Source organism: Triticum aestivum, chromosome 6D (assembly GCF_018294505.1).
Source record: "Triticum aestivum cultivar Chinese Spring chromosome 6D, IWGSC CS RefSeq v2.1, whole genome shotgun sequence".
Lineage (NCBI taxonomy): Eukaryota > Viridiplantae > Streptophyta > Magnoliopsida > Poales > Poaceae > Triticum > Triticum aestivum.
In genome coordinates, this window is record NC_057811.1 from 24,426,475 (window position 1) to 24,436,624 (window position 10,150).

Genomic DNA, 10,150 nt, shown 5'->3' on the forward strand with positions numbered 1-10,150 from the left:
CAAAATAAAAAGCTGGAACCGACAAATCAAAAAGTTGCATCCGGCTAACTCGGAAAAAACGTAGCAGGAGGACAGCATCATGGCAAAAAGATGGTGTTGCAACCGCATGGATGTGCGAGCGTCGTCGCCTCGAGCTCGCAGGAGAGCGGGAGCGCGCGGAGAAGACAGGAGGTCCGAGACCATGGCAGCGAGGCAAAAATGCTGGGAGAGGAGGGAGTGAGAGACATCGCCAAGAGCATCAGAAGGACAGAGGAAGGAGACGCCTTGTGTGGCTAAGAATGAAGAGCTGGTCCGGTTGAGAAGATAAGACTTGGAAAGCGCGTGCGTTGGGTGGGCCTGACGAAACAGGCGTGGCTTCGTGGGTGCAACGCGGAGCGTCTGATCTTGGTCGATCTAACGACGCGTGCGTGACCGGCCCAACGCTCGGCCGGTCAGCCGCTGTAAAACGTTTCCCTATTTGATACTCCCTTCATTCCACAATGTAGTGCCTATAAATTTTTTCAATAGTCAAACATTACAAACTTTGACCATATTTATGGAGAAAAGTAGGTACATCTAGAATACCAAATGCACACAATTGGATACATCATAAGTTATATTTTCAAAATGTACATGTTTAGTATTGTAGGTGTAGAGAGTTTTCTCTATACACTTGGTCAAAGTTGACAAAGTTTGACTTTCAGAAAAATTTATAGGCACTACATTATGGAATGAAGGGAGTATCTACTATTTTCATACACAATGTACAATATTTGTATATCTAGAATATTTCGAAATGTCAGCAAAAGTAAACAAATGACACAAAAAAATGTGACAAAGAAAGAAAGAACAAAAGAGTGCTCAAGGCCTGTGGTCCTCGCTAGGCCATCCCATTTTGGCGCTGCTTGACGCAGAGGTTGTTCTATATGTAGTTATAGAGACACAGTCATGTACTCGCACCGTCAGGGGCATCCAGAAAAGAAGAAACGAAGCACCTCAGGAGGCTCCTCAGAGTTTAGCGACTTCTAGCCGGGTCGATTTCCTGATGTGTCGTCTGCCGGATCTCGCCTCCGGACGATCTGGGCCGCTGGATAAAAACTGACGATATAGTGATGAATAGTGTCGAATCGCCGTGCCACCGCCTATAAAACTGGGCGGCCGCCGAGGGCATTTTGGTCATTTCACATACGAGTATAAATCAACGGCAACTCCCGTGCTAAAACCTAGCGGCCTCCTCCTCATCCCGCACACGCGCCTCCTTCCTCTTCTCGCACCCGCGCCTTCCTCTCCTCTTCCTCTTGCCCCTCGCACGCCCACTACTGTCTCCTTCCCTGCCACCGTCCGGCCTCCTCCCCTCACGTCCTCCTCCTTCCACCCCCTCCGATCTGGCGCCACCCAAACCCTAACCCCCCGTCCCGCCCCCGGCTCCGGCTCCCGCGGGAGGGTAGGAGGGATGGCGAGGCGAGGCAAAGGCGGCGGTGTATGGGACGTGGCGTGGGCGGTGTGGCCCAGGGGGTCGGCGCGGCCGCGGCTTCTCGTCGTCTTCGCCGTCACGTGGGCGCTGCCATGGGCGAGCTCGAGCTCGACGGGGGAGCAGCGGGGAGAGGAACGTGAGGCCATGGGGGAGGAAGAAGATGGCCCTCTTGTTCCCAAGGTTGGTCTTCGCGTGACACTGGTTAAGGTAGTTTCTTTCCTCGAATCCAATTTCTTCTGGTTGCCGTCGGTGTTCTTGACTAATTTTGGATCTCGTTTGCCTACAGATTTTCTATTCTTGCTCCCTATGCGTCAGATATGTTGTTGTGTTCCTTGATCTGTAATTGCTTGTTGTTTTCAACTGTCTCAGTTTTGGTTACCTGAAGCTCATCCCCGATTTGCTCCTTTTCCCCTTGCAGGTTGGTCTGCTGTCTGCAGGTGCTCGTGGTTCTGGTCGGTTCGTCCTGCTGCGTCTTCGGTCATCGCTCTACAGGTCAACCCATTTTCTCCTTCACCTCTCAGCTCTCCAGGCCTGCGCTTGCATTCTTGTGGCCGTGTATCTTCCTTGTGTTCTTATTGGTACAAGGCCGGCGTCTAAGAGTGTCATTCTCTACTTGTATTTTTGTGCTTTTGTCACTTATATGAATCTTGGTGGGGCCTAATTTCTTTCTATACATTTCTGCCATGTCCTGCTGATATGTTTGTTGGAACTACTCGCATGTGCCATGTTGTTGGAGCTACCGAACAAGCCAGTGTCGTTGCAGATATGATTTATAAAGACTATCTATTGGACAGTAGTTGTAGTAGTTAGGTGACGACAAGATGCAGCCATTTGTATGGGTTGTTTGTTTTGTTTTCCTATTTGCCTATGTCTTGTTCTTCAGGCTAGGAAAGAGGCCAATGGCGTGGCAAATAGAGTCCATAAAAATTGTTCGTTACCATGCAGCCGGGGTAGATGTGTTTTCAGGAGGGTGCAATTTGTATAAAACATGGCCTCTGTCTATGTCTTGGTCTGGTTCGTTAGTCCTGCTCTTCTTGGGCCATCCTTCGTTAGTTTGTTTATTCTATTTATTATGTGTAGATTTAGGAGAGATGCCTATGATCATTCCTTTCCTGCCATGCGCTTGTGCTAAATCACAGTCATGTATTTTTTAGCTTTCTTTTCATTCTTGTATCTGTGAGCATGGTTGTGATAAGGTTTGTAGATGCAGGGTTGTGTTTGCTCTTAATGTCATATTTTTCCCCTATCAACGAGGTGATTCTCTTTATAAAGCATGGCTTGCATTTCAGATAAATAGGTTGCTATATTACTAGAGTAGTGCTTGATCTGGTCTTCTACCATTTGACTCGTCATGGATTGTTTGTGTTTGCTCATCACGATGTGAATGTTTGGTTTGCTCAACCTTTTTCCCTGCTGGAAGGAGGGACATCATTGATCGAAGGGGGCTCTGCAGGGCACATGATGCATATTCTATAAATATTTTCCTGTGGTTCATTTGTCAATTTAGAGACCTCGCCGGCTATAGCGCGATCCAGTACATGGTGCCATATAGGATACTAAGGTCATAGATTCGGATTTGTTTGCCCCCCTAAAGGCAAAGTATGCTTAATTATGAATATGTTGGACTGCTACAATGTGTTGTCTAATTAGTTACCAGGATTAATTTTAGTTCTATTTTTCTGGTGCTGACGGGCGTGCGAATTAAGGTTCATGGTGTGCCTTGGACTCGGAATTCTTATGTACTGGATGTGGTGGTCTTATTAGTTAGTCAGTGCCTCATATGGTTAGGATGCATATCCGGTTAGAACAGAGTCATTCATGCATTCTTAGAATATTTTCATGTGTATTTATTTGTTTGAGGTGTGTTTAGCTGGTTTCCCTTCAGCCATTTTCATTACATAAAACAAACACTATGGTCGACATGTAACCAAAGTATTCATTGCACATATACTGTGCTATACAACTTGTTCTTTCTTTCCTACAAAACTCCTATTTTTTATTTAAGAACATCACCGAATTTTCATTACAGATGAAAGGAATTTCCACATTCTTACATAATAATTCCATGATTGCCACATTTGATATGTATCTCCATTTCTCAGCTATAAAATTGTTGTTCTGCCTGTTTTCGCCTCTTTCTTTGATATATAACAGTGCCTAGAACATAACTGATTGTGTTTCTATGTTTACTTTTGAAGGAAATATGCCCTAGAGGCAATAATAAATTTGTTATTTATATTTCCTTATATCATGATAAATGTTTATTATTCATGCTAGAATTGTATTAATCGGAAAGTTGATACATGTGTCAATACATAGATAAAACAAAGTGTCCCTAGTATGCCTCTACTTGACTAGTTCGTTAATCAAAGATGGTTAAGTTTCCTGACCATAGACATGTGTTGTCATTTGATAAACAGGATCACATCATTAGGAGAATGATGTGATGGACAAGACCCATCCGTTAGCTTAGCATAATGATCGTTAAGTTTTATTGCTATTGCTTTCTTCATGACTTATACATATTCCTCTGACTATGAGATTATGCAACTCCCGAATACCGGAGGAACACCTTGTGTGCTATCAAATGTCACAACGTAACAGGGTGATTATAAAGATGCTCTACAGGTGTTTCCGAAGGTGTTCGTTGGGTTAGCATAGATCGAGATTAGGATTTGTCACTCCGAGTATCGGAGACGTATCTCTAGGCCCTCTCGGTAATGCACATCATGATAAGCCTTGCAAGCAATGTGACTAATGAGTTAGTAATGGGATGATGCATTACGGAACGAGTAAAGAGACTTGTTGGTAACAAGATTGAACTAGGTATGAGGATACCGACGATCGAATCTCGGGCAAGTAACATACCGATGACAAAGGGAATGACGTATGTTGTCATTGCAGTTTGACCGATAAAGATCTTCGTAGAATATGTAGGAACCAATATGAGCATCCAGGTTCCGCTGTTGGTTATTGATCGGAGATGTGTCTCCGTCATGTCTACATAGTTCTCAAACCTGTAGGGTCCGCATGCTTAACATTCGATGACGATTTGTATTATGAGTTATGTGTTTTTGGTGACCGGAGATTGTTCGGAGTCCCGGATGAGATCACGGACATGATGAGGAGTCTCGAAGTGGGCAAGAGGTAAAGATTGATATATTGGACGATAGTGTTCGGACACCGGAATGGTTCCAGAGCGTTTCGGATATTTATCGGAGTACCGAGGGGTTACCGGAACCCCCCGGGGAAAGTAATGGGCCTACATGGGCCATAGGGGAGAGAGAGGGGAGCCCGCAAGGGGTGGCGCGCGCCCTCCCATGGGCTGTCCGAATTGGACAAGGGGAAGGGGGCGCGGCCCCCCTTTCCTTCCCCCTCTTCTTCCCCCTTTCCACCTCCAAGAGAAGGAAGGGGGCGACTTGGACTAGGAGTCCTAGTCAGTTCCCCCCCCATGGCGCGCCCCCTAGGGCCGGCGGCCTCCTCCCCTCCTCCTTTATATACGGGGGCAGGGGGTACCCCAAAGCACATCAATTGTTCTCTCTCTTAGCCGTGTGCGGTGCCCCCTCCATAGTTTACTCCTCCAGTCATATTGTCGTAGTGCTTAGGCGAAGCCCTGCGCGGATCACATCACCATCACCGTCACCACACCGTCGTGCTGACGAAACTCTCCCTCGACATTTTGCTGGATCAAGAGTTCGAGGGACGTCATTGAGATGAACGTGTGCAGAACTCGGAGGTGTCGTACGTTCGGTGCTTGATTGGTTGGATCACAAACACGTTCGACTACATCAACCGCGTTAAGCTAACGCTTCCGCTTTCGGTCTACGAGGATACGTGGACACACTCTCCCCCTCTCGTTGCTATGCATCTCCTAGATAGATCTTGTGTGATCGTAGGAATTTTTTTGAAATTGCATGCTATGTTCCCCAACAGTAGAACATAACTGATTGTGTTTCTATGTTTACTTTCCCTTTAGGATTCTATGTATATAGTCAAATGCTTCAGAAACAGTAGTGTGCTATTTCACCTTTTATCTTCCTAGGGGTTCATATTCATCTGTATATCTAAAAAAGCTTGTGATATTATTTTAGTTAGCAGGGTGCAAATCACACCAAAAAATACACATGCTTGACCTTTGTAAGGAACCACTATTACTATATATGTCCTACTTTGTATTGCCTACTGAATCATATGTATATTATGTTATACCTTGGAGGAACATCCTTTCAGAATTCAGTGAACACTATTTTTGTGTAATTATAAAGAAGAGTCACTTTTAGATGGTGAAGACTGCTCCCCTGATCCTAAGAGCCTACTGACATTTCACCGAATCCTATTACAATTTTTGTTATTAGAAGCAGATACTTGATAAATTTGTCTTCAGAATTCCAAGTACATGACCATACTGATCCTTCTATTTGAGATGTAGCAGAACACATAATTGATACACCTAGGCTCAGCTTCTCTGCATTGATATGAAGGCATGGAGCGTGTTTCTTTTGTTTTCAACTCGAGAGGCGGCCAGGTAGGCGCATATAAACACAATAAAAGGCCCGTTTCGTTGTTCCATGCCTTATAAAAAACGAGCAATGCTGACATAATATTCCTGGTTCCCTTCTACCGTGTGTCAAAGAGAGCCTGGCTATGCAAGAGGTGTCATCTTCTATCACGAAACTCCGGGCAACAAGAACTTCACCAAGAAAAGGTACTTTCTTTTCAATTTTTCTCGCCTACGATCTTTGGATTTCAACATGTCTCTTCTTTAGAGAAGATTTTGCGGCCACTATGGATGACGACAAGGTAGGCATCTTGCAGGACACCTAGGTTTTGGCACAAACTATTTTGTGCCGGTGTGAAGTGGGGACTGTATGCGGACATCGAGTAATTCCTGGGATTTGGTAGGAAGCACATGACCTGTAACTTCAAGAAGACGAACTATGAAGAGGCGGATCGCCCTCTGACAGTGTCGTAAAGAAGGCCATTCTGCAGGTCATTGATATGGTAGGCTTATTGCTCAGTACATCTGTGTTTACTATTGTTACATCACATACACACAATTCTTGCATGCATGTGGCTTGTGTGAATGACATTCTTTATCTTTACAATGCAATCACCTCCGTTAGGCATTGCTTAATGTGGTTCTGGTTATTGTCCATTTGTGATTTAGAGGAATTACCAAAATTTCCAAACAAAATATCCGATTGATAGGAGGGGGCGTCGTTTTTACTGATCAAGATTCTGATTCTGAGCATTTTGCAATTGATATCTTCCCTAAATGTATAATTATCATTTACCCCTTAGTTCACATGATATATAAGGTAAAATTTGAGTTCCATTTGTAAAACTGTAGCTGTTATATGCACACCTATTAGTCATGTCGTACTATCAATCTGCAGGTCAGGCTCGCAATTAATAAGGATATACTTTATCGAAAAGGGTTTCCCCCCCCCCCCTTTGTATACAAAGCAACCAACCGAATCATACAGGGATAGGTGTTGGGGCGGAAGCAGCACAGTCACGCCCAAAAGAAATGACAGAGAAAGAACAAAGAAACAAATGCCGACAACGGCGGATCAACAAAAACAAAGCCTCGCGACCACTGCGCCCACCAGGATCTTCCACTAGGCTCCAAGACTCCGGAGCGCCGGCACCTATCAACACCTCCAAGAAGGATCGCGATGATGACGACGCTGCTGCCAAGGGTTTCCCCCGGTACACGACGAGGCGAGAGGAAGGGTAGCCCCCGACGCCCTCCCGGAAGGTCAGGTGGCGCCCACAGGCGTCACCGCGCCGGTGTCGGACACGCCGACAGGGCTTTCCCCCGATCCCAACCCGCACCTCGGGAACTCCGGATCCAGCCACCAGACCAACCACTACCCTGCGCCAACGCGGACATGAGGCCCCCATGCCGTCTCACCACGGCACCGCGAAGTGAGGACAGCGCGGCGAAGAATCAGAGTCGGGACTAAGGCATCAGCACCGTCGGCACGCGGGAGGGCCCCACCTCCACCGTCCGCGACGGTAGCCGTCCGGACGCAATAGCAGGAGCACACCAGGCCCACAGGCCCAGCCGAGCCCTCGTGGGCCCGTAAAGCTCCCGCCTTCGCGCTGTTGCCGGCACGCCGTCGGCGCCGACGCCCCACATCCGAGCCGCTCCTCCTCCTCACCGCGCCGCAGACAACGAGGCCACGCCGGGGGCCCGGGGCCTGGGCCGCTAGGACCCGGATGGGGCCCGCCGGGCCCAGATCTGGGCCGGGGTCGCGACGACGGCCACCCAGCACCACCACGCCGCCCCGCCACCAAGGAGCGGCGCCGACACCACGCCTGCCGCCGGCCGCTGCCGCAGGGCAGCCGGGCCGCAGCCACGCCGAGCTGCACCGCCGCCGCCTCCCTACCCCGGGAAGGGAGCACGCGCACGCGGGAAAGGGAAGGCCCGCCGTCGCCGGAACCACCCGGGCCAGCGCCGGGGGCGACCGCCGGCGGCGGCAAGAGGAAAAGGGGGAGGAGGGGGCCCGCGGAAGAGGGGCACGAGCTCCGCCCCGGCCACCTCCCGGGGAGGCGGCGCGAGGCGGGTCTAGACGGGGGAGAGGGGAGGGAGGAAGGGGGCGGAGGTGGAACGCGGGGCCGGCGGCGGCGGGAGGTGGGGAGGGGGAACCCTAGTCGCCTAGTCGCCTGCGCGCGGAACCTTCGGCCGCCACAGGCTAGGAATTAATAAAGTTATACTTGTTGAAAGTGACGATAGAAACAACAAAAGGCTGCTTGGGTTAGATAATTGTCAGTGGGGTCCGAGAAGGTTGCACAAACACCAACCAGATTAGAAGTAGGTCGGCATAAAATTTGTGTTTTTGTGAAGTTAAATGAAATTGACATCGTATATACTAACACGTAGTTCTGCTACAATTGTGTATCTATGAATATGTTGCTTCCAAATCTGCATTTATCTCTCTGCAGTATGCTCATTTGCTATATAGTTTTGAAGTTTACATATCATGTATATTTATTATATACCTCTCATGTTTTTTTCCTGGATTTTACTTTTATGACGTGTGTGCTGATGTGTAGAGATTGAACGGAATCTGCTTAGACTATTTATTGGGTTTGGCAATAATAGATCATAAATCATGGTATGAGACTATGGGTATACTTTTACAGTTTACTTAATTTTCTACCTCCGTAGCGTATCCTCTTTGTATTATTTCACAGGATTCTTTGCTAGTAGCTAAAATATCCTATACAATCTGGAAAAGAGATAGCTTAAATGGATGCATGTTTTCTCAAATTAGATTGCCCCTGCCGTGTATATAAATGTGATGCTTCCTTCCATGACTAAACAAGCTGATGTTTGGTGAATCCTTTGTAGTCTTGCATTGTTAAATTAGTTCGTGTGTTTTGCTATGGTCAATTCCTATGTATGTATTGTTTTGTTTCTCTAGTTTTAACTTCTGTATGCCGATGCAGTCAGAGCTCGGTGTCGTGTCCGCCGGCCGAGCGGCGAGCTGGAGCTGCATGTCGCTGAACAAGGTGGTCCTACTGTGAGGATCTCATCTCTCACTCTATGTGTGTCTCTCAGTCCTGTTCCCCTTTATGGTAATCATTCATGCCTGTAGGGATCACTAAGATTTTTCTTGGTTTAATTTGTAGTTGTGGATTGCTGTGATTGTTACTGCAATAGTGGATATACACTTGGCAACTCAGTTTAGGATATCGCTTGGTAAATGATGATTGTTACTGCAATAGTGGATCATATATATACACTTGGCAACTTTGTTTAGGATATCGCTTGGTAAATGTTGATTGTTACTGCAATAGTGGATGATATATATATACACCATATATATACTAATTGCTGATTGTTTCTTCCATTTGGTGGCAACCTTGTTGTTCCGTGCACTATTGGCTATTGTTTTTATGGTTCGGTTCATGAAGGTAAAGCACGCTATGCATTATTCACTCTTAATTGTTTTCAGTTCATCCATGGTTATTCTTTGTTCATCATATGTACCTCTGTTTGAGGCTATCGCGGCCTACTGTCGATTGCCATTTCATTTTTACCTTCGAGAAGTGGTTGCTGATGGTTCTGTCATTGGAGGAGTTGAGATAGATAATTTTGTTAGTAATCGCGTTGTGCGGTCTAGGACACGATTTATCTGGGAAGAAACATTGGACGGGGGTTGTTCTTATGTACCTCTATTTGAGGCTGTCGCGGCCTACTGTATATTGCCATTTCATTTTTACCTTCGAGAAGTGGTCGTTGATGGGTCTGTCATTAGAATAGTTGAGATAGATAATTTTGTTAGCAATCACGTTGTGCGGTCTACGACACGATTTATCTGGGAAGAAACATTGGACGGGGGTTGTTCTTTGTTTGATCAAGCCGTTTTCAGGCGGTGCGCTTCTTACAAGGACTGTACGGATTTGTCGTTGTAGACTACAACTACGAGAGCATGTTAGCATATAAGGATGTTGCCCAGTCGGCTATGGTGGTTGCGAGTGCGCTTGCCCGCTCCGCCTGGCCTGCGGTGCATGCCGGTTGACAGGGAAGTGTCGTAGGTATCAATGTGAGTGTTCCTCTGCAATTACTTTATTCAGAGTTAGTCAACTTTGCGTGTAAGTTCTTGGTCCCTTCTAGACCTGTCTTAGATAAGGTGTGTCCAAGTCATTGCACTATGCCTCTGGGCGCCTCTTGTTATAAACACT

At 46.9% G+C, this 10,150-nt stretch overlaps 1 long non-coding RNA gene across 1 annotated transcript; it reads left to right on the forward strand.

Annotated features, from left to right (window-relative positions):
- Positions 1-1,237: 1,237 nt before the first annotated feature.
- LOC123143189 (uncharacterized) lies at positions 1,238-10,150 on the forward strand. The gene is made up of 6 exons (XR_006470721.1): positions 1,238-1,660; positions 1,872-1,945; positions 5,886-5,978; positions 6,087-6,158; positions 6,269-6,454; positions 8,912-10,150. It is a non-coding gene; the product is annotated as an uncharacterized lncRNA (long non-coding RNA).